General features: G+C 42.9%; 1 protein-coding gene across 2 annotated transcripts in view; it reads left to right on the forward strand.

The window, feature by feature from the left end:
- LOC308319145 (semaphorin-4B-like) overlaps positions 1-22,814 on the forward strand; it is a 92,229-nt gene that overhangs the window by 16,619 nt on the left and 52,796 nt on the right. The gene's annotated exons all lie outside the window — the stretch shown is intronic.

A 22,814-nucleotide genomic window follows, 5' to 3' on the forward strand; every position in this document is an offset into this window, starting at 1 on the left:
CAGGCTGTGTGGTGCGGACGCATGATTGCAATGAAAAACGTTGTTCCTAACTTCTCCCTTCTTGTGTCAAATGATGATGACACTTGTGTTAGTTCCACTAACATTCTTGTCATATCTCCTGTCCTGGTGTTGTGTTGAATTGTGCCTCATTATTCATTTATTATTCATGCAGGGCTCAATAACTGAAGTTGAAAAGCTTACTGTACATGGAAACCTCAGCAGCATTTGGCATGCAATAAACCGACATTGCATGCACATGAATGTGCTGGAACCAGCTTCAGAGATACAGTATCTCTTAACAGGCTCTTAACAGGCTATCATTGGTGTTTTTCTATCCCTCTTTTGACTGATTCATATGTTAACAATTTCTTCAGATAAAGCATGTTGGCCTAGGCCTAGGGTCTCCTCTCTAACACACACCACACACACACGTGCATGCCCACCAACGCCCACCCAAAACAAACACACTCCACCAGTCACCTTGAAACGTCACACCCACTTTAACAACTGATTCCTGGTCAGTGTGGGGGAGGGGCTGGGGGTGGTCACTCATAACCCCCAGAATGTTATTATAGTCACTGGTGGGAGGCAACTAAGTACTTTTACTCAAGTAGTTACTAGTAGTAAGTAAAATTTGAGGGACCTTTATCCTTCTCCAGTCTCCACTACACGTCAGAGGCAAATATTGTACTTTTTACTCCACTACAACTATTTGCAAACTTAAATTATTAATAGTTTAATTTAGATTATTATTACAAAACATACTGGTGGTATAGCTCATGTGTGTATTTAGACAGCGGGCAAAAGAAGGGGGAAAAATCTGATGGGAATGCAGTGAACTGCAGGGTCTTCAGAGGCCCAGAGGCCCTTTGTCGTTCCTTCCCCTCCACTGGCAAAATGTGGGAAAACTGTCCTCTCTCTGCACCCAGGAGGAGGCTAGATTTGACCCTTTATGAGGCCAGACTGTACCCTTTAGGGGGCCAGATTGTACCCTTTTAGCTCACGGCACGCACGGCCACGGGGACACCATGAACTGTTATGTAAATGCTTTGCCACCAGCACATCATCATCGGTTTAACTTCTCATGCTCTAGCTTAATTATGTGGTCACTGACGGGCAGAAACCTTGTACCGGTATCTCCACATTTCAACTTTCTGTATTCATAAATTAATGCTGTACTTCAAGAGTGTTGCACAAAAGTAGTAGCAAACAGCCAAACAGCTCATCTACAAGCCTGGAACGCGTTGAAAAAGTGGGCTGTGGGCTTTATACATATTGAACCAACTAAAAGTATTTTCCCATTTCCAGAAAAGTAATGGTCTTGGACATACAAGGTTTCCACCTCAGAGCGACGATGTGAAAATGTAAGGTTTGCCAATGTTTTCCATATAATGATGTGGAAAACTTCTTTTTAGCCCTCATTAAGTCTTCACACATAAACATAACATATGTGAAGGGTGTAAACATCATCCCACATCACAGTTTTCTCTGAGTATAATTTGACCAGAGCAGCAGCGTTGCTTCCAAGAATCCTCCATCAGTGCAGTTGTAACATGTCACACCTCACAGTGACACATGCCGGCTGAACAGTTAAGGCATATACCATGCAACTTTGCCCTGTGTGTGTTGTTTTTTTGAGTGGTGCAACCACTCCAAGGAACAGCAATATCCGTGTTCACCCGCCTATGTGACGTTAACACACCCACCCACCCATGCATGCACCTATGTGACTGTGAGCACGAGTATGACAATTAGTACCAGTAGAGGCGCTGTTGTGCCAGAAACGGAGAGAGAGATAGTGCTGCACTTTGGCTGCTAATGAGAGAGAGAGTGAGAGAGAGAGGGGAGGGGGGGGGGGGAGTTGCACCACTCAGTTTACACGGGTGTGATGTTTTACCAATCATTTACCTTTTATACCAGCAGTTATCAGCCACTGGAGTATAGTGTAGAGTCTGTAGACGGGGACATTTTTGGGCTACCAAAACAAACAAACACAAAAAACAGTGAGAGGACATTGTATTTCTGCAGGTAAATACCAGCACACTATTCCAGTGATGATGACTGCTGGTATAGGGAAATGGTGGTTAAAACAAACATTTATTGTTTTGTTAAGTAAACACAGGGCAATTTGACATACTATAGTACCTTTTAACGATAAGGTTTATTTGTTTTCATTGGCTGTCTCTGTGTTTGCACCCATTGCTTTTGTCTGGGGCAGTAGTGACTCGGGGGGTTTGGGGCAGTAGGAGGTCTGGGGCAGTAGTGACTCAGGAGGTCTGGGGCAGTAGTGACTCAGGAGGTCAGTAGTGACTCAGGAGGTCTGGGGCAGTAGTGACTCAGGAGGTCTGGGGCAGTAGGGACTCAGGAGGTCTGGGGCAGTAGGGACTCAGGAGGTCTGGGGCAGTAGTGACTCAGGAGGTCTGGGGCAGTAGTGACTCAGGAGGTCTGGGGCAGTAGTGACGGTAGTGACTCAGGAGGTCTGGGGCAGTAGTGACTCAGGAGGTCTGGGGCAGTAGTGACTCAGGAGGTCTGGGGCAGTAGTGACTCAGGAGGTCAGTAGTGACTCAGGAGGTCTGGGGCAGTAGTGACTCAGGAGGTCTGGGGCAGTAGGGACTCAGGAGGTCTGGGGCAGTAGTGACTCAGGAGGTCTGGGGCAGTAGTGACTCAGGAGGTCTGGGGCAGTAGTGACGGTAGTGACTCAGGAGGTCTGGGGCAGTAGTGACTCAGGAGGTCTGGGGCAGTAGAGACTCAGGAGGTCTGGGGCAGTAGTGACGGTAGAGCAGCGGCTTGTGAATCGGACGTTCCTGGTTCAATACCCCGTCTGGGTTAAAGTCTGCTCCTGATGAGCTGCTTGGTGCCTTCCCTTGCATCGCTGCCTCTGCCGTCAGTGTGTGAATGTGAATGTAAATGGAGAAAGTCACTATATAAATGCATCATTTGCCATTATGCCGCCATGACTCTGGAGTGGTGTAGAAAGACTCGTACTCGCCTGCGGGGCTTTAGAAATAACAGTACTGGGGTGGTGGAATATACGCTTGCTTTGGCAATGTAAATGTGTGTTTTCTCATGCTGAAGCCCCATTGAATTGAATACAGCAGGTAAAGTACTTTTGGCTCTATGCTAATGAAAGGCATTGGTGTCCGTCTAATCTGACCTATCTGTGTCCCTGCTGCTCACCAGTGGTTCCCTGTTGGTTTGAAGGAAGGACCATGTGCATTGACTTCTGTCTGTCTTTGGCTGATAGGATGAAGGTCTGGGCGATATGACTTCAAATCAATATCACCATTATGTCAAATGTTTGCCTCAATTACGATTAATGACTTTTTTATAGTGAAAAATGGCTGATCTAGATTAGGAGATGGACATAGAGAGGGTATATGCGTGTGACATCATCATACCCGGAAGTTATGCGAGAACGCCTAAGTAAGTAGCCTTGCCGAGCCATGGGGCCCATAGGGCAGGACACCCCCTGGACATGACGCTAGTATGTCGCAGGGACTTACCCCCAATCCAACCCTTGATGCTGAGTGTCAAGCAGGGAGGCAGTTTCTGGTATGACCCGGCCAGAGATTGAACCCCGACCTCCCAGTCTCAGGGCGGACACTCTAACCACAAGGCCACTGAGCGAGAACGCCTACTGAGTGGCAAATCTACTTTTTGCCCTTGACAGCCCAAACATTCAAACGGAGATTAGTCCTCTCTGATTGCATTAAATGACGTTGAACTCACTTTATGCATGAGCTCATTGCGCTGCATATAAACCTTTATTGGGGACGCATGGCGCATGCCGTCCAGTTATTAACAGCGGTTGTATGTGAGCAGTGAGCACGCGTTGCCCATTGTATCTGTTTTACACATTCACACGAGAACACCTGTTGTAGACCTGTTGTCGTAGTGGTTGTAGTACTTAATGCAGTATTCATTATGAGGTCGTATTTGCGTATGTGGACGTGCATCAGACCAGGAGATACACACACCGAGTTTGAAGTTGATCCGTCTGATGGTTCTTGAGATATGAGAAGGACAGCTACACCGGTACACCCACGTGCACACGTGAGAGATCTCACACATTTAGAGTTGGATATTATGTAATGTGTCCCCTCCCCTGTCCAATATGAAATCCCAGATGATAAACAAATGTACTCTCAATTTCCCCTCTCTTGTTTTGAAAGAAACAACAAGGGGAAAGAAATAAATGCACGCACACAGTGAGAGATAGAGCCAGGGGTCTAGTAGACCTAAATGAAAACCAGACATTTCTGGAATGTTTTTCCTTGTGAATCTGATGATAAGCACATCTGATATTTCAGTTTCAGTGATATGAAAGACAGTCTAGATTGTGTTTTGTGGCCCCTGGCTTTTTGGACATCGAGTATTAGGACAGGAAATAAAGAAATGTATACGATGTCTAAACAAAGCTGTAGTACGTTGTTGCTGTCGGGCAGAAGCCTCATATCTCCATATGTCAACTTTTGGTGTTTTTTGTAAATGAATGCCCTACTTCGTCGTATGATAGTTTCACACAAAGGTAGCAAAAATAGCAGATCTACAAGCTCACGACAATTAAAGTGTGTACGTTTTTATTTTAAACCAATGGAAAGTATGAACAAGATCTTGTGACTAAATATTTCCTGGATCCATTGGAACAGTAGTGTATTAGTGAACAAAAGAATTGTAGTGAACTATTTTTACTGGTTGGGTCCCGGGCAAACTTTCTCTTTTGGGTCTTCTTTAGCTGAAAAGTGGTCTAGTTTGCACCCTTGCATGCTAAGCTGTCTGTCATTTCCATTTAGCCCCCAGCAGCATGTCCAGAAGGAGGCGACTGTTGACATGTTTATTACATATTTATTACATGTCTTATTGTCTCTAACAAAGACACAGCCTGAGTCTCCCATCTGTACAAAAACACTGGAGGCCCTGCACTTTGTTCCTTTGAAGTAGACACCAGTTTGAGTGACAACAAACACCCCTCCACTCACACAACCCCACACAGCTCCAACACAATCACGTTTCCCCTCGGGATAATAGCAATGTGAAGAGTTCTGTGGTTGCTGGTTTTCTTATAGCTGGGTTCATTGATATTAATTTGGTAACATCATCACATTGTACCTAATATTGGTGGAGTGCTCAGGTATTTTAGTGAGTAAGCAATGCCACAATGTAGAAATACTCTGTCACAAGCAAAGTCAAATTAAAAATGCCAAAACCTTTTCAGAAATGGCAGATACAAGCTCACAACGCATCACAGTATTTGTACTTGCATGACATTGCTTACATACAGTACAACATTTTTTCTGCCACTGGTAACAACTACGGTTGGGATCCTGAACTGGATCCAACATTGAGGAAGCAGAATAACATTTGGAACTGTTTCCGGAACCAGTTTTGTCACACTGCCAAGAGCTGGTATGTGGACTTCCATTACAATAGGTTCTCAAACTTTAATTTCAAGGACCACCATAACTCTTGAGAGGGACGGGTACAAATGGAACAGATGGATTTGGTTTCATTTGTACACTCTCAGGGTTACAGACTTCTACGGGTCCATTTGGAACCCCTAGGAACCTTTAAATGGGTCCATTTAAGGGATTGGAACGTTTAAGAGGGAATCGTTAAGGAACAGGAATCGTTAAAACCCTAAAAGATCCCAACCCTATAGTAACGACGTCACATTGTATCTGAACACGTTGATGAACTTGCAGTGAACAGTTGTGTCGGAGGTGAAGCGAGGGCCACAGTAACCGAACACAGTCATCTGATACGACCCCCACCTCTTAATCCCTCTCGCCCTGCTTGTCTTGTCGCGTAAAGAAATGAGTCCTCAAAACGCTTTAAGCTCGTAGGGATTAATTGCGCTGCCACAACGCCCATGTATAATTCATGAGAAGAATTTAGCCCACTTGTGGCGGGCCAAGACTTGGGGTTTCAACGGCGTAATTAGGCGAAGGAACGGCGATGCTATAGCGTGCAGTGATCCCCACCTCATGAAGGCCACCATTGTTGCGATTACGTGTTGGTTCTCAGATGTCGCGTTGTTTACTACACAGAGTAGACTGGAGATGAGTGGGATGTTGGCACACATCACGATCGTTGACTATTTCTAGGAATTAGAAAGTAATGAGTTAAACAATACCAGGTAAAGAACACGCATGCAGTGGTGGACGGTAACCATATATTACAATTGTTTGAGTCTTTACTTGAGACTGTTTTATTTATATTATTTATTTTTGTTTCATGAATTTAACTCCAGTTCATTGCAAAGACAAATATTGTACTTTCGACTCCACTATAGTTATAGGAAGGGGCCCCTCGGAGGCTGGGACCCAAACGTACATAACTCTATAAAAAACTGTTGGGCAGAATCCTTGTACCTCGGACCTCCATATTTAAACTTTTCATATTATTTTGTAAATTAAGGCCATACTTCGTGATACTACAGTGCCGCATAAAGGTGGCAAAAATAGCCGATCTACAAGCTCACAATGCCTCGCAATGCAAAGTGTTGTGAGCTTGTAGATCTGAAATGTTTGTTGTTGTTGAAGTGAAAGTGGTTAAATGTGTCTGTGGGTTTTATAAATATCGAACCAATGAAAAGTAAGAGCTTGCGACTATATAATGGCTACATTGGATCCATTGGAACGTAGGAGGTTATTCTTTTCCATTTCCTGAAAAGTAACAGTTTGGGGCATATGAGGGTTCCTCCTGACGGCGACCATTTGAAACAATGTTTGGTTCTAATCATGAGGGTTTTCCAGTTGATGAATGAATCTTTATTCCAAAATGAGCCATTGGGTTAATAGCCCTGTGTGCTGCTCCCTGACCCGTGAAGAACAATACCGGATTAGTGCCATCTTTTTGTTCCGTCTTTTTCAATTTGTCGCTGTCGGGTGGAAACCTTGTATGTCCAAAAATGAAGCTTTTCAGAAAATGAAAAAAAATAAATAACCTATGTTCCCATGGATCCGTTGTCATTATTATTTAGGCTTAACATAATTTTACTCCATTTTCTCCCAATTTAGTCGTCATGCCAATTCATTCTTCTCAGTTGCTTGGCACCGCTGTTGTAGCCTACTGGCTCATCTGTCAGTGAGGAGCCCCCACCGGGAGGACACAGCAATTCCATCCTACACGCTCACGCTGACAGGCTATGCCTCAGCCTGAAGGAGTAAGTGTAGTGACACAAATCTCCCTCCCAGCTTCCTTCCCCTGAACACTGTTCAGTGTTCATATGTCGGAAACCTTCCCTAAAACATCCGAGACAACGCTCCACACGTCCCAGACTCTTCTCCCTTCTTGCTCACAAACTGTGGAGCAAACTCCCCAAATGCAGTCAGAACTGCAGATTCACTCTCAATTTTCTGCCGTAATCTGTAGACTGCACCATGTCAGTCTCCAGTCACTTCATCTCTTCAGACTCCTTAGCCTGTCGCACTTGACCTAGCCTTCACGACCATGCAGTCTCATGCAAGGGTTAAAATGTAATTTAGATAGATGCTATAGGTTCTAGATCTCTTTACCTGGCATCCAATAGTTGTAATGTGCAGAATATAATGTTTTTGATATTATAATATTCAGACTGATTCTGAGGCACTAGCTGTCTCTGCCTCTGCATTTGATGTATGTGTCTACCAAATTACCATGCTTACTGTAATCTCTCTAGATAAAGACTATCGGCCAAGCCTTTTGAGTGCCCCTAGACTCCACGATGGTGGACAACTTAGTGCTCATTATTGACGCTCTGCAAGCTTTCCAAGAAACGATTCCCCACTGTTCGTCACCAGCCTTGAATAATTCGAGGCAAAGGCAAAGGAGGCGACCTCGTCTCTCTTTATAAGCACTCATCTCCTCTCCTAGTCGAGCTTCACTCACTCTTATCTGTTTGAAATGACACTTTGCTCCTGACTGCATTAGTACGTACACTACAGGAAAAAGCATCCATCCATGAATCTTCAACCGCTTATCCGTAGTCTGGTCACGGGGGCAACGGCTCCACCAGAGTGCTCCAGACTTCCTTCTCCAGAGCAACATTAGTGACTTCCTCCTGGGGGATCCCGAGACGTTCCAAGGCCAGTGAGTTGATGTGTCTACAACTGTGCCTCGGTCTGCCCCGGGGTCTCCTCCCAGTGGGACGTGCCTCGAGGACCTCCCTAGGGAGACGCCTGAGAGGCATCCTAACCAGAAGCCCGAACCACCTAAGCTGGCTCCTTTCCAGGTGAAGAAGTAAAGGATACTCTGCTCAGCCACAGAGTGCTTCTAGGCACAACACTCACTCTGTGGCTGAGCAGAGTATCCTGCCGTGTACACTATGCTGCTCTATGGGGCGCAGTGATACTGAAAGCACACAAAAAAATAGTCCCATGTGACAGAGGGGTCAAATTTGAACAAATTGCTCTATATAGTACAAATAGGTCAACAATACAAATGGTGCTATAGTTTTGTAGATTGATTTATTATTAATGAGTGGCCCCCAGTGCCCCTCGGAACTACTTGATATTCCCCAAAATCAGACCAGAACTCTCACCACGGGACTCAATCGGCAATCAATTAAAACCTTCCAACCACTATATTAATGGCAAGTATTTCATACAGCTTTATGTCCAAAAATCCGAACTAACCCTTTAACCTGTGGGCCACTTTAAGGGCCGCACGCCCCCAGGCCACCAGTTGCCCATGTATGATTTAGACGTATATACCTTTTGTAACATTTTGCTTATAATGACATCTCTAAAATAGGAACACCAGGTTGAAAGTTTGCTGTTTTATAAATATTGAACAAATATCTTAAGACTAAATGATAATTAATATACATGCATACATTTGGATCCATTGGGACAGGCTTTTTTTCTCCTTTTCTTAAAAAGTAACAGTTTTGGACATACAAGGTTTTCACCCAACAGCAACAATATGATAATGCAACCCAATTGGAGCACATGGTTTACCCTTCATATTTGCATATATAAAGAAACGTTGACAAATAGATGATTGAATCCTGAGATGGTGACATTATGTTTTCCAATGTGGGTCTCTGTGTAGTGACTGAACAGATTCACAAACTGAATGAACCCATTACAATTTACAATTTTACAATTTAGGCATTTAGCAGACGCTCTTGATCCAGAGCGACTTACATTTAAGCAAAAAACAAGGCATGTCATACATCACATATATAAAAAGTAGTTATCATGAATCGTGTATAAGCTAAGAACGTAACAGTGGAGTATCTATGTCAACTATACATACTATACTATATATTATACAATATACATGTGTACTATAAAGTGCTATAACTACATAAAATGCAATTCTAGTGCTGTCTACGTAGTGCTGTCTACGTAACGAGCTATACTGTACGTCTGTCTAAAATACTATACCATTAAGAGGGTGTGTGTGTGTGTGTGTGTGTGTGTGCGCAGATAGACACTAGGTGGTGCTAAAACACCCGCCCTTTTGCACTCTGTACAAAAAACAAACTTTCAAAAGGGCACATTGATTTCCAGTTTGTTAATTACATTTTTGTTTTGTACAGTATGTGGCCCATTTCTTCACTTGAGCGCCTGCCCCTCTAAATGTCTGCACGCCAGTGTGTGTGTGTGTGTGTGTGTGTGCGTCACGCGTTTGTGGGGTTGTACATGTGATATATTTGCCATTTTTCACCTATATAATGACGCCCAACGTAGGGAGGCCAGGTTGAAAGTGTTTAAAGCAATTCAAATGATTCAAAGATGCTGATATACAGTATTCATTTGAGTGCAGAAGCGAGGGACACAACACGGCAGGATCCATTCCAGCCGCTGCTGATCAATGCTTACAGGATGCTATGAATAATGAATAAGAGCTCACTAGCTTCATATCATCTCTGTGGTATATCACACACCTGCACATCAATAATGCACTCATGACGGGTCCCCTGGGAAGCAACTATCATCCAAAGAGTTGAGGAATAACACGTCACTTGTGGTGATGTCTCTGGAAACTGGCTTATGATGATTTCACCAAGCAATGTTTTTCTTGTTGCTGTTTTAGTGTGGCGTGATGTGTCTCTTAGAGGCTGGGCTACAATGTTTCCCAAACATAGGGTGTTTTATAGATCGCGAGTACATATCCCATATAACCTCCCAATTTTCCCACAAACTTAAAAAAATTGTGAAAATGGCGATTTGATATACGTTAATTTGATTTAAAACATGATAGCCAATCTACAAGCTCGCAACACGACTCGTTGTGACAGACATATTGATCAAAACGATATATTGGTCTGGCTCTACCACACTGTACACAAAGTTGTCCAATGCATTTACTCAGCCAACGATTAGGATCAGGACTTTAGTGTTTTCTGTCTCTTCTTCCCTTCAGTTTTGTGTTGCTCATAGTCTCAATGATTAATTGATGTAGAATGCAGTTACTCTCGTCCAAGTCATAATGGTGATTGTGTGTCAGCCACTTAGCATCATCAAAGCTAACGTTTTGTTAACCTGGAAGTGGAGTATGTTCAATGAATGGGCCCGGAGCATGCTTTCAAACTCACCATTTCCCTCCGGGGAGGCAGTGGTAGAAGAAGTGCAATAACACAATGTTACAATAAAAGTCCTGTATTCAAAACCTTTCCAAAACACATTATTCCGCAAGTCAGATTTTCCAAATTTTGTCAATCTGCTTGAAGCTCAAATAGCCAACGTTTACTCGTTAAGACCTGAGGCTGATTCTACACATTCCTTCTAAATCAGTTGTTCTCATATCCTGACATGGCCAGACTAATATCACTGCGTAGATAATAGTCTGGAACTTCCGTGTGGAAGATTTATTTTTAAAGAGCGGTTACAAACAGATTAACGTCACAGCAAAAAAAAGTCTCACTTTGAAATTCACCCACAACTCTGGGGTGAGCGAAATGTAATTCAAACTGAGGAGTGCCAGACCAATCTCCCCAAGGAATTGGTTTTCCCTGTGGTCTGGTTTCCAGGTTAGAGTTCTCACACTTTCAAGTTTTTAAAAAATGTACAAAAAAAAGAAATGGCAATCAATGAGCTTGTATATCTGCTATTTTTGATTGGCCAATGCAAAAAAAGAAAAGATATGACAAAGATGCTTTCCCGATCTTAGTGTTATTATTATTTGTAATAATAATCTAAATATGTAAATTAACTAATTAAGCTTTCAGCTAATTCTAGTGGAGTAAAACGTACAATACTTGTCTCTGAGATGTGGTGGAGTAGAAGTATTAAGTATAGAAAAATGGTCATACTCACCTTAAGTACAGTACAGTAAATGTATTGAGTTGTTTTCCAACACTGGCCTCCAGGCAGCTATAGTACCATATGTTGTGTGTTAGAGACCAGAACCTGCTTGTGTCGTGTCCTGACATCCAGACGGTTCACTTGTGGACAGAGCAGTGGACCCTGCAGGGTACAAAATGATATTGGAGCAGAGGAATATGATTTATTTTTTTACCATGGTTTTGAGTGTGTTTTTCTTTCATATCTCAGTAACCTGGAAAGATAAAGCAAGATATTTTTGTTTTTGCACTGGCTTCTACTCAAGTTTTAAGCCCGACATGGATAGATCCCATCTTGAAATAAAAAATGATTGATTGTTCAATAGGTTATGTTGTGAGCCTGTAGATCGAGGAGAGCGGAGAACTCACCAGTTTACCAAGTCGCCGTGGCGAAAATTCTTCATCAATGTCTTCATCGTTACGCTAACATGCTGTCTTCATCAGTGTATTTCTAAAGTGATCAAATTATTTTGTGCAATTAAATGGTCAGCTAGATGATTATACAAAGTTGAGTATGTGAATACCAATGATAAGTAGGCCTACCATTAAAGGATATTGTTTACTAATTAATTACATTGTTTTGGTACTTTGGTGTTTAAAGTTTTAGCATTCCTACTGTCTCTAGTGTTAACTCTAAACAACTATCCTCTCAATTCAATGCAATTTAAATGAAGGTGAAGTAAAACTAAAATGCACTAAATTGTGGCGAGTTGGTAAACTGGTTCTCCGGATACCTTTCCAAATAGAAGTATAAACTAGGGCTTAAGCGGTTAATTGTTCTGATTCTTTTTTTGTTTTAATTCGCTCTTCATTAATCAACATTTCAGTCCCACTTTCAAATGGAATTTCCTTTAGAAAATACAATGGCGTCACGTCTGCTAAACTTGATTCATTGATGGAACGACAGGGGAGCTTGTTGAGTTATGATGTGGTGTGTACACTATAGAAAGTGTAAGTGTCTAGCAGAGGATATCCTGCTGATTGTATTCTGATGGTATTATTATTGCCAAACACAACGTAAGTCAGTTTATAAGAAAACATTGAGCCATTTACCTACGCCTGTAGGAATAATCAGGTCTGCCATATCTTAATAGCTTTTCACTTCCTGCACTAAAGTTCTGGTGACTCGTTAACTTCTTGCCTGTGCCCGCTGCAAGCTTCCATGGAAAGTTTCACAACTTGAAACTATAGAGGGTATGCGGGTGACATCAGTTTCTGGTCTCGATAGCCCATTCATCCAAACAGAAAAGTCCTATCCGATTGCATTAAACAATGTTAAACTCACGTGAGTGAGTTTAACGCCTGTACGTGAGCCTGTATTGTGATGCTTTGTGAGCTTGCAGATCTGCTATACATGATGTGAGCTTGTAGGTTTGCTATTCTTTACTGCATGCTAGTCAAGACACACTTTCACTTGTGCTGCTGACTCATGGCTTGGTGTCTGGTGATGGCTTAGTGATGTCACTGATTTCACACTGAGAAGGAATTTACTACGAGCAACACATGGTGCTGTCACATGATGCTGCTGTCACCACTGCTGCAGCCGGCAGCTTCACACTTTATTTTTAACACAACAACCCTGAATCACTCTGCTCTCCTGGTGCCCAGAGCAGCCTGCTGGGATGTTGAAACCGGCCTGGTCCGTGTGTCCCCTTCCCTGAGTAGTAGTAGTCTCTCTAGCCAACTATTCTACAAGCTACAATACATAGAGTCTGTAACTTCGCGCCGTGAAGTACATAAACTTTCCCATTTCTGCTGTGCACCGAGCTAGATTGTTTTGTATTACAGTTGTACAAGGACTGTAAAGACAAATTGGTAGGGGGGAGGTGGGGCATCTGCTGTAGTGTCTTTGCATTTTCAGCGCTTCCGCTGTTTTGAAAAATGTGTGAGTCAACAGTCTTTCTGGAGTGACCACATTCCCAGGTGACATAGGAGTCAGGACTGTACATACTGTATATGTACTGTAAGACACTGCATGAATGCCTCCCCTTTTTGTACGTTTTATGAGGAATCCAATATGTTGACCCTCTGCTGTCCCCATATAAAATAAAATCATGTACTGTCCCTACCTTGTAAGGGAGACTGGAAACTGACTCACATTTAACCTCTTCCTTCTCTGGTTTCTCAGAGGAGATTTCTTTTTTGGCCTGTTTTTTTTGGTGGGAAAGCCATGACGGAATTTCTTGACATTTGGCAAAATACTTGGACTCAGTTGTACTGATTAGGAGTTGGTGGCCAAAGGTCAAGGTCACTGTGACCTCACATTAATTCCTTCAAAGTCTCAATTCACTACATGTACTACTACAGTATATGAGCATGTTCAGACGCAGATGTGAATGGCAACTGGTTGGCATAGTTCTGTGGTGCAGTATTTCTGTTTACAGTACTTTGCTATAATTAGATATTTGTTACAACAAATGAAAAACTGCTGTATATTGTTGTATCCTTTCTATATACATTTATGTAATTCCCATTTATCATGGTTGAATTGAAGCAACACACTGGCCGTTGGTATTATTCAGATCATATTACACACTCAGAGGCTGATCACATCACACTGCTTCAGTCTCTGTTGGCGTCTTTTTGTAATTGATATCAGTGTGAACGAAGGGTTTAGTTTGCTGCCTTGGTGTTGTGTATGTGTACGTTACCTTGCTTTGTTTTATTTTTTACCATGCTCCAGATCACTGTTGCTTATTCCCTGGGCCCCACTGTCCAATCAGATTAATTATGAATTGAAAGGCAAACAAGGAGATTGATCTAGAGACTCTACCCCAGATCAATCTCCTTGAGTTGTCTGTCTCTAGATTCTAGAGACAGACAACTCCTGTGTGATCGGGCAGGATTCTGAGGATTGACAGACAGGCTGTCTGTGTGATGATTTGCAGACAGTTGCACACTGAACAGAAATTGGAGAATGGCAGTTCCAGAAAAAAGGCAGAGCACACAGCCTGCATTTTTCAGCCTGCATTTTTCAGCCTGCAAACGGTGTCCTTAGTGGGTAGTTTCTGTCATGTCACTCGCAACAACACAACAGCTCCATGCATTGTTCTGGAGAAAGGTGCCGACCCCCAACGGCACCCAGCTGTAGTGTCTTTACACGTCACACACATACTATATACACTGTTTTTACACTGTCAAACACATACTGTCTGTTACACTGTCACACACTGTCATACACATACTAAATACACTGTATTTACACTGTCACACACATAATGTCTGTTACACTGTCACACACATACTAAATAGACTGTATTTACACTGTCACACACATGTCTGTTACACTGTCACACACATACTGTCTGTTACACTGTCACACACTGTCACACACATACTAAATACATGTATTTACACTGTCACACACATACTAAATACAATATATCTTTACACTGACACACACACACACACACACACACACACACACACACACACTAAATACACTGTCACACACATAGTAAATAGCACACATACACTCACTGTCACACACATTCTAAATACACTAACTGTCACACACAGCATACTAAATGCAATAGTCTTAGTTTAAAAAGTAAGCAGCCTTGCCGAGCCATGGGGCCCGAGCCTATCTCCTGTTTCTGTAGTGTGAGGCAGCTTGATGTACAAGTACACTCCCTGGACATGACGCTAGTACAGTATGTTGCAGGGACTTTCCCCCAATCCAACCCTTGATGCTGAGTGTCAAGCAGGGAGGCATTGGGTCCCATTTTTAGAGTCTTTGGTATGACCCGGCCCGGGGATTGAACCCCAACCTCCCAGTCTCAGGGCGGACACTCTAACCACAAGGCCACTGAGCTGGTATTGTCTTAGTTTACACTTTACACGGACACAAATACTGACATGTCAGTCACAGCTATGCTGCTAGACGAGGACAGTTATTTGTCACCATGTTAAACAAATATACCTTTCTGTTTAAACCTTATTTTTGGGAGCAGCTGTAGCTGCATCATCAACTATTTCCATTTTCTTGGGTGAAAAATATCAAATACCAAACGGCTACCAATTATTTTTTTGTTTTGTAATGTCTGTGTTCGATACTGCATAATGTATGTCCATTTTATTGCAGTCTCACTTAAACATAATAGCTTAGTTCTCCTGTGCTTTAGACTTTAAGTTTGATTGGCTCATCATGAAGCTAAAGGATTGGATGACCGCCCTGATCCAGCCTCATCTCCACCTCTAGTGACATATCTCCTCTCAGCAGGCCTGGCCCAGTGGCCCATTATCTCTTGAAGTGCCTCAGTCCAAGCCAAAGACTAAACAACAGATGAGTCATTTTATAAGATGATATATCAGCCAGCCAGCCAATAGACAAACACAAAGCCAATGTACTGTATCTACAATATATGGAGTAGGGCAGCTGCAACTCTAGATTATTTTTGTAGCTATTTTTTATTATTATTATTATTTTTTTTAATATAATAAAACATATGGGAGAGATGGATGATGTGTACAGAAATATTAAAGTACAATACAATATAATACTCATAGGAAGACATAAGAGGGTATTTGAAGCTGTGAGCAGTAATTCAAATAAAAACTAAACCAAAAAGACATGAGTAAGACAAAACAATTCAATCCTTGCCGCTTCAAAATCTGGTCTCAAAGGTATAACATATTCCACCCAGTTAGACCAAAACTTTATACATTTCTCCTTCTGTAGTCTGAGAGAGAAAGTGATCAGTTCCATATTATGAATATTATCAAAAACATATTCTAATAGATATTTTTATAATTGACTTATGTATTAGGTAGTCTGATTGACCAAGTCATATTTGATACTGGGATACATCACATTTCTCTTCTGGTTCTCAAGCTAAAATGTTTGGAAGTCCACTGAGTTAGCCAGCTGGTCAGCATTCTGGCCAGGACCCTCTACTCGCCGCTGAACTTGCTGTGACCCAATCTCAAGTGTGGTCACACCCCTCCCTCTGTGCGTCAACATATAAATAGAAAAGGGGAGGTTAAGAGACTAATGAAGCTATGTGTCCTCACTGTCCAGCAGCAATACGGCACCAGAGTGACCTTCCATCCATACAAGGAGCAGCAGACCCTGTGTGAGATGAGCAGATGGGTGCCGATAGCGGGCACATGTGGAGGGCCATCTGTACAGTAACACTCCGGTCCACTGTCTGGGATGTTATGATGGTGTTAACACCCGGGATTCGAACCCGGGTCTCCCGCGCTAGCCTAAAGAGGAATCTCCCTTGGAGATGTTAGGGTTTTGGTGTTTGGACTTTTGGTCACTCACTGTGAGTCACTCACCCCTGTTTGACCCGGGGAAAGAACCTACCAGAAAAACAATAAGAAACTTATAAAAGCAATGGAATTATGAGTTATAGCACTAGTTCTCTAAGTCGGGTTCAGGGACAAACCGGGTTCCTTGAGAGGGTTCCAAATGGACCCTTACAGATCTGTGCAAATTGAACCGACTGGACCCTTATGGGTCCGTTCTGTTTCATTTGTACACACTCAGAGTTATGGGGTCCTGTAAATTAACACTTTCGAAAACCACTGAGCTGTAGTGATTGTAACTGACTTGCTCTCTGTGCTCTTTTCTCACATTAAACAGAACTCTGATTCTGTGTAAAGACAATAAACATTCCCAGTAACCCGTCATTCTGTGGTCTGGATTCCCCAGATACCTGCTGGGTGTTTCCCAACCTGTTGCAGTTTTTTTTCTCTCCACATTTGCACACATTTTCATTACTGAGTGTTCCACCCAACTTCCTCTGGCTTGGCAACACAAAGACCTTTTTCAAAGATGCGAGACGTGGGAATATGCCGTTTGTTAAACACGCGTGTAACTTATGTATAAAATGCTTAAAACCGATATTTTGAAACACTTGAGCATGCTGGCATTGAAGCCAGGTTTTCTGTTTTGACCCATTCATTCTTATGAAGATAATGGCCCCTGGACAGCATATTGGAAACAAACTGAATCGGCGTTATTGTCTTTGGCAGAGTAAGTAGCTGTGGTGGCCCATAGGTCTGGAGGCTATCTCCTGTTTCTGTAGCGTGAGGCAGCTTGATGTGCAAGTACATCCCCCGGCCATGATGTACAAGTACACCCCCTGGACACAACACTAGTAGTCTAGTACAGTACAGTATGTCACAGGGACTTGCCCCCAATCTAAACCCTCAATGCTGAGTGCCAAGCAGGAATGCATTGGGTACCATTATAGTCTTTGGTATGACTCAGCTGTGTATTGAACTCTGACCTCCCAGTCTCAGGGTAGACACTCTAACCACAAGGCCACTGAGCCGGTGTCTTTGACAAGAGTATGGAAGACAAGTGGTAAATGGATTTAGATCTGTATTGTAGGCTGTAGGGCTGGGCAATGTGGACATAACATTTTTAACCAAATACCTTGATTATTATCTTTAAAATATATATAATCAAAGAATAGTAAATATCTAACGAGATGCAATGTGAGCTTATAGATTGGCTGTTTCCATTTTCCGCTTTTATAGATTTTAATAGATTCTCTATTCATTGATTTGTTTTACAGTTTTAAAATTTGTCTTAAAGCGGGGATGTCACGCCCCTCGGGAAGCTATTAAGGCTATTAACGCTAGCATCTAGATTGTGACGTAAAGTCGGGCCAGCTCAATTTGACCAATGAAATTGATCTTGTATCTGGTCTAAATGTCAGAGCGGCTCTGGGCTCTGCGAGTTAGCGTTCCTGGTGGCTATCAACTCATGCTAGTGGTTTTGAGGCCACCTTCAGCCTCATAGCTGGGTAAAAGTTTGGTGGAAAAATTACTTTTTTGCTACAAAAAACTCGCCAGAATGACACCGAGTTGACGTCCAAGTTTTAGGGAAAACTGTTGCATAATCGCAATTCCGCGCGACGGGTTCCATCGTACCCATCTTGTCTATCTGTCTCCCCCCCGCTGACACGCCCTCAGCCGGCTAAGTGCTGAACAGGGCTCACGGAGCCCTGGAGCTTCACGTAACCACTGCCTGTGACTACTCCACCTCTCTCTCTCTCTCTCTCTCTCACACACACACACACACACACACACACACACACACACACACGCTCGCTCTCTCTCTCTCTCTCTCTCTCTCTCTCGCACACACGGGGGACTTCGCAGCCGGTGTGTGGTGGGCTTCAGACGGACTAGTCACGCGAAATTGCGATTATGCAACAGCTCAGTTCAGTTCAGTGCAACAACTCAATGTCATTGTAAGGAAGATTTCCGAGCAATAAAATAATTTTTTTGATTACACTTTCACCTAGTCTGACGCAAAAGGTTACCTCAAAACCACTAGCCTTTGTGCGCTAGCCACTCAGCTCGGCTAGATGCTAGGTCACGTCAGAGCCTGAGATATAGTCACGTGTCGTTTGAAACTGTTTTCATTCAGACCACGTGATGTACCTTATCAGCAATGTTAATCTCGGGCTTTGACACTCCCCCTTTAAGTGCCATTAATGTGCCAATATCATCATGGTAATTTGTTACCCAAATACAATATGTACTGTATATCTAGTCTCATGGCACAACACAGATTATATTATTATAATATATACCCTAGCCATACACGGCAGACATCTCTGTGTGATTTGATTGAATAGTGTATTTACTGATAGGAGCTATAGAGCAAGCAGCCGCGGAATACATGATTACATTTTGACAGTGTGAATCATGAGACATCTAATTGGTACTTGAACCCCAGCTTTGTTTAGAATAGCATGCCTATTCCGGGGGGAGACATTAGGAAAAAATTGTAGATCTTGCGACGTGTTGTGAACTTGTAGATCTGCTATTTTCGGCAAATAGGGGGAAAAAAGCAGTCCAAAACAATTGCAACTCACGTCAGGACTATATTTTAAGTGGTTATAATGCCAATTTACCCCCCCTCCAAAATAATTGATGTCTAGTGCACTACAGCCCCCCAGAGACGTTCTGTAGCTCGTTAAATGTTAAAAGAATAACTATGCAGTTATATAAGCATCTACCCTGGGAAGGAGATGCAGACGGTGGTGGCGTGACGCACGTGCACGAGCACACACACACACACACACACACACACACACAGTGTTGCCATGCTGAAAGTTCCAGTCTGCGTAGGCAGAGGAAGAAGCATCATGGAGAGAGTCCATATGTGTCTCTGTTTCGGGGTGCAACAGTTAATCCATCCAATCCACTTCGTATAGTTTCAAAACGTACACAAACAAATATCCAAAATAGTGAAACTAGCGATGCAGTGCGCTGTGAGCTGGTTAAACTAGCGATGCAGTGCGCTGTGAGCTGGTTATTTTGGACGGCTATGGGCAGATGTTGCGCCACAAACTTAACATGCAGACCTGCGAGGCGCACCATTGCTCGGATCACTGGTCAGGGGTCTCATCAGAATAGACAAATCCATGGAGCAGTGCCCTGTAGGCCAGGTGTAGCTAATGAAGGCATAATTGGCTAATTGTATCGAATAATCGATACAAATACAGGCTAATTGTATCGAATGGGGGGTCTGTGGCCTAATGCATATCAAACTTGGGGTCCTTGAAATAAAATAGGTTTGAGAACCACTGTCTTAGGCCGGATCCCACTGGTTCTTAATAAAAACGAGGCTTTCTGTGGTGTGGAAAAGCCTGATGACGAGAGGTTAGTGTGACCCGCTGATCCGTAGAGGAGAAGACAGAGATGTAAATGAGAGTGCTGATGTCCCCGTTACCATGGAGACCAAGTGAATGACACTGTGACAGGACAGCCAGGGAGGCCAGGTGACCCTCCCCAGCAGGGAGTCCGTACTCATTTCACCAGAATTGACCTCTGTATCGATGGCCTGTCTGTCTGCCTGTCCCTCTGCAAGTCCGTCTGTCTGTCCCCCTGTCCGTCCATCTGTCCGTCTGTATGTCTGTCTGTCCGTCTGTCTGTCCGTCTGCCTGACCGTCTTCCTGCCTGTCTGACTGTCTGTCTAGAATAGATTCATGCAGGGACAAGCAGTTGCGGAAGTACTCTCTTTTTTTTTAAGTAAAAGTTCTGTATTCAGAAAAGTATTAACATCAACACTATGCAGAATATCCCATTTCAGATTATCTTCTTCAAAATGTGGCATATTTTTCAAAAATTGCAGATTGTATGCAAGCTTGAATAAAAAAAACGTCTTAATGTGCATGTTTTGTACGTTTTATAATAAGAATTAAATCTGTGTAAAGAAACGGATAACTAATGTTTTCAAACAAGTAAAACATACAATTTAATGCTTGCCTCGTATAGTGGAGTAGAAGTAAAGCTACTTTGTTACTTAACACCACTGGGGACAAGCATCCAGCCTCCATTTAGCTGGCTAGTTGCGTGTGTGTCTGTGTGTGTGTGTTCGTGCGTATGCGTGCATACCCGTCTAACAGTCTGTCACACTGTCTGCAAGCTACCCAGACGACTGCCATCCTGCCACCCACATAGTCCAACCATGCTGCCCAGTTAGTTAGCAAGACATTCAATATGAATACCATCTAGCCACACTGCTATTCACTCAGACAAGCATGTGATTAAACCAACAATGTGTGTGTGTGTGTGTGTGTGTGTGTGTGTGTGTGTGTGTGTGTGTGTGTGTGTGTGTGTGTGTAGTTGTGGACATAGCCATACATTCATACTTAGTTGGCTAGCATTCTATGTCCATTTTGAAACTGTCTCTCTCACACACACACACACACACACACACACACGCTTTAGCACAGCGCTCAAATCCTGTTCTTTAGAGAAGATGACAACAGGATAATCAAGCAAGGTTTTTACATTACCCATCCACTCTAGTAGGTCAGGCCTGGCCAATAACTGTGCAGTGGTGTACAGTAAGGAGCCTACTGAAGTAAATGATGTACCTCATTATTACTGTGCACCACTGTGTGTTTGAAGTGGTGTACCTGTTCTCTGATGCGTTCCAGAGCTGCTGTACTCAGATGATCCTGCTTTAGACTACGTTGAGACGTTTATGATAGTTGGAAGACCTATAGAGAAAATGTCTGGCACACACAGTCAGAACTTGAAGCATTTAAATATAAAAAATAAGATCTCTGAACTCAGGTCAGCATATAATTTATACTTCACATCACATTGTGAGCTTGCAGATCGGCTATTTTCACTGCTTAATTTATGAAGGAAAAACATGAAAAGTTGAAGTATGGAGATACAAGGTTTTTGCACAACAGCAACGATATTGATGGCACCTTCGCTGCAGACTCGCATTAAAGCCAATAAAATCAAGGCAGCAGCTGCGTTCGCTGTGCGTCCTCAGATAAATTACAGAGTCTTCTTTAAGTCAGCCTCTCTTTCATTTTGCTTCCCCACGTCGCCGCAAAATGGAATCCAAACTCCCATGTCATCTTCGTGGATATCTCTCCCCCCTCTCTCTCTCTCTCTCTCTCTCTCTCTCTCTCTCTCTCTCTCTCTCTCTCTCTCTTGTACGCTGATGACAGCTTAATTAAATGCAGGAGTACAAAATGAAAATGGCTTTTATCTCGCAGAGAGCAAATTAGATGTGTTCTCTGGTCATAACCCTGCTTGGTTTTACCCTATGATACCGTATGATGTGTGAGTTCGTTGAGTCTGCTCGTTGACGGTCTGAGTGGTCATATTTGTTGTTTGTTTCCATGGCAGAGTGGTGACAGGGTGAACATCAATATTGTTTTTGACTTTTTGTAATGTTTGTCATTTGGACCAGTATTTTGGCAGTAAGAAGCTTAAGAAATGTCAGCATTTGTTGGACTGATGTTGGATTGATCTATGTTCTTTATATAAGTACTATGTTGTTTCATCAGATACTATAGGTTTGATGTCTATGCCAGTGCATTTCAAACATTTTGAGGCTAAGGCACTGGCCAAGTGAAAATGTCAATGCACCCCACACCACCGCATAGTCTAGGCCGGGGTTCTGGTTTGGCAGATCATCTATACAAACCCAATTTGCTATGCTTGGGGGAGCAGTGATATGTGTCACTGCACATCCTACGTGCTGGGACGGAGCCTGTTAGCCGGAAATATTGAAGTAGTAGTAGTAGTAGGATGGAGGCACTACGTCCTCCCAGTGGGAGCTCCTCACTGGCAGGTGAGCCAGTATACATCAGCAGTGGCAAACCCACATTTCTAGAGCTGTTCCCGACTCAGGAGTCGGGACTTTCAGTGCTGATTTAGAGCACATTAAATAGTGAAGTGCAACAGAGCCACATGAATAAAAAAAAATTACATCTTTATTCTAAAAGCAATTAATTAGTTTACTACATGACGGCAGACTGCTTATTTTAATTGACAACAATCCTGCGTAGTATATTGTTCGAAGCGAAACATTATTGTATCAAAGAGCTATGTTGCAGATCCAGTAGTTGCTAGACAAAAGACATGAAGAGAAAAGGCAGAGATTTTCCTGATAATTGCACAGTCAACTTTTTCTCAGAGCTACAGCTGTGTGGGGACTCTCTTCACCACCGCGCTACTTTAGCCAGCATGAGATAATTAACACCACTCGCCTAATTCTGCGGAGGTCCAACAAGTTCAACACACAGTTCCAAACAGTGGA

This window comes from Protomyctophum bolini (assembly GCF_963924005.1).
Source record: "Protomyctophum bolini genome assembly, chromosome: 1".
NCBI lineage: Eukaryota > Metazoa > Chordata > Actinopteri > Myctophiformes > Myctophidae > Protomyctophum > Protomyctophum bolini.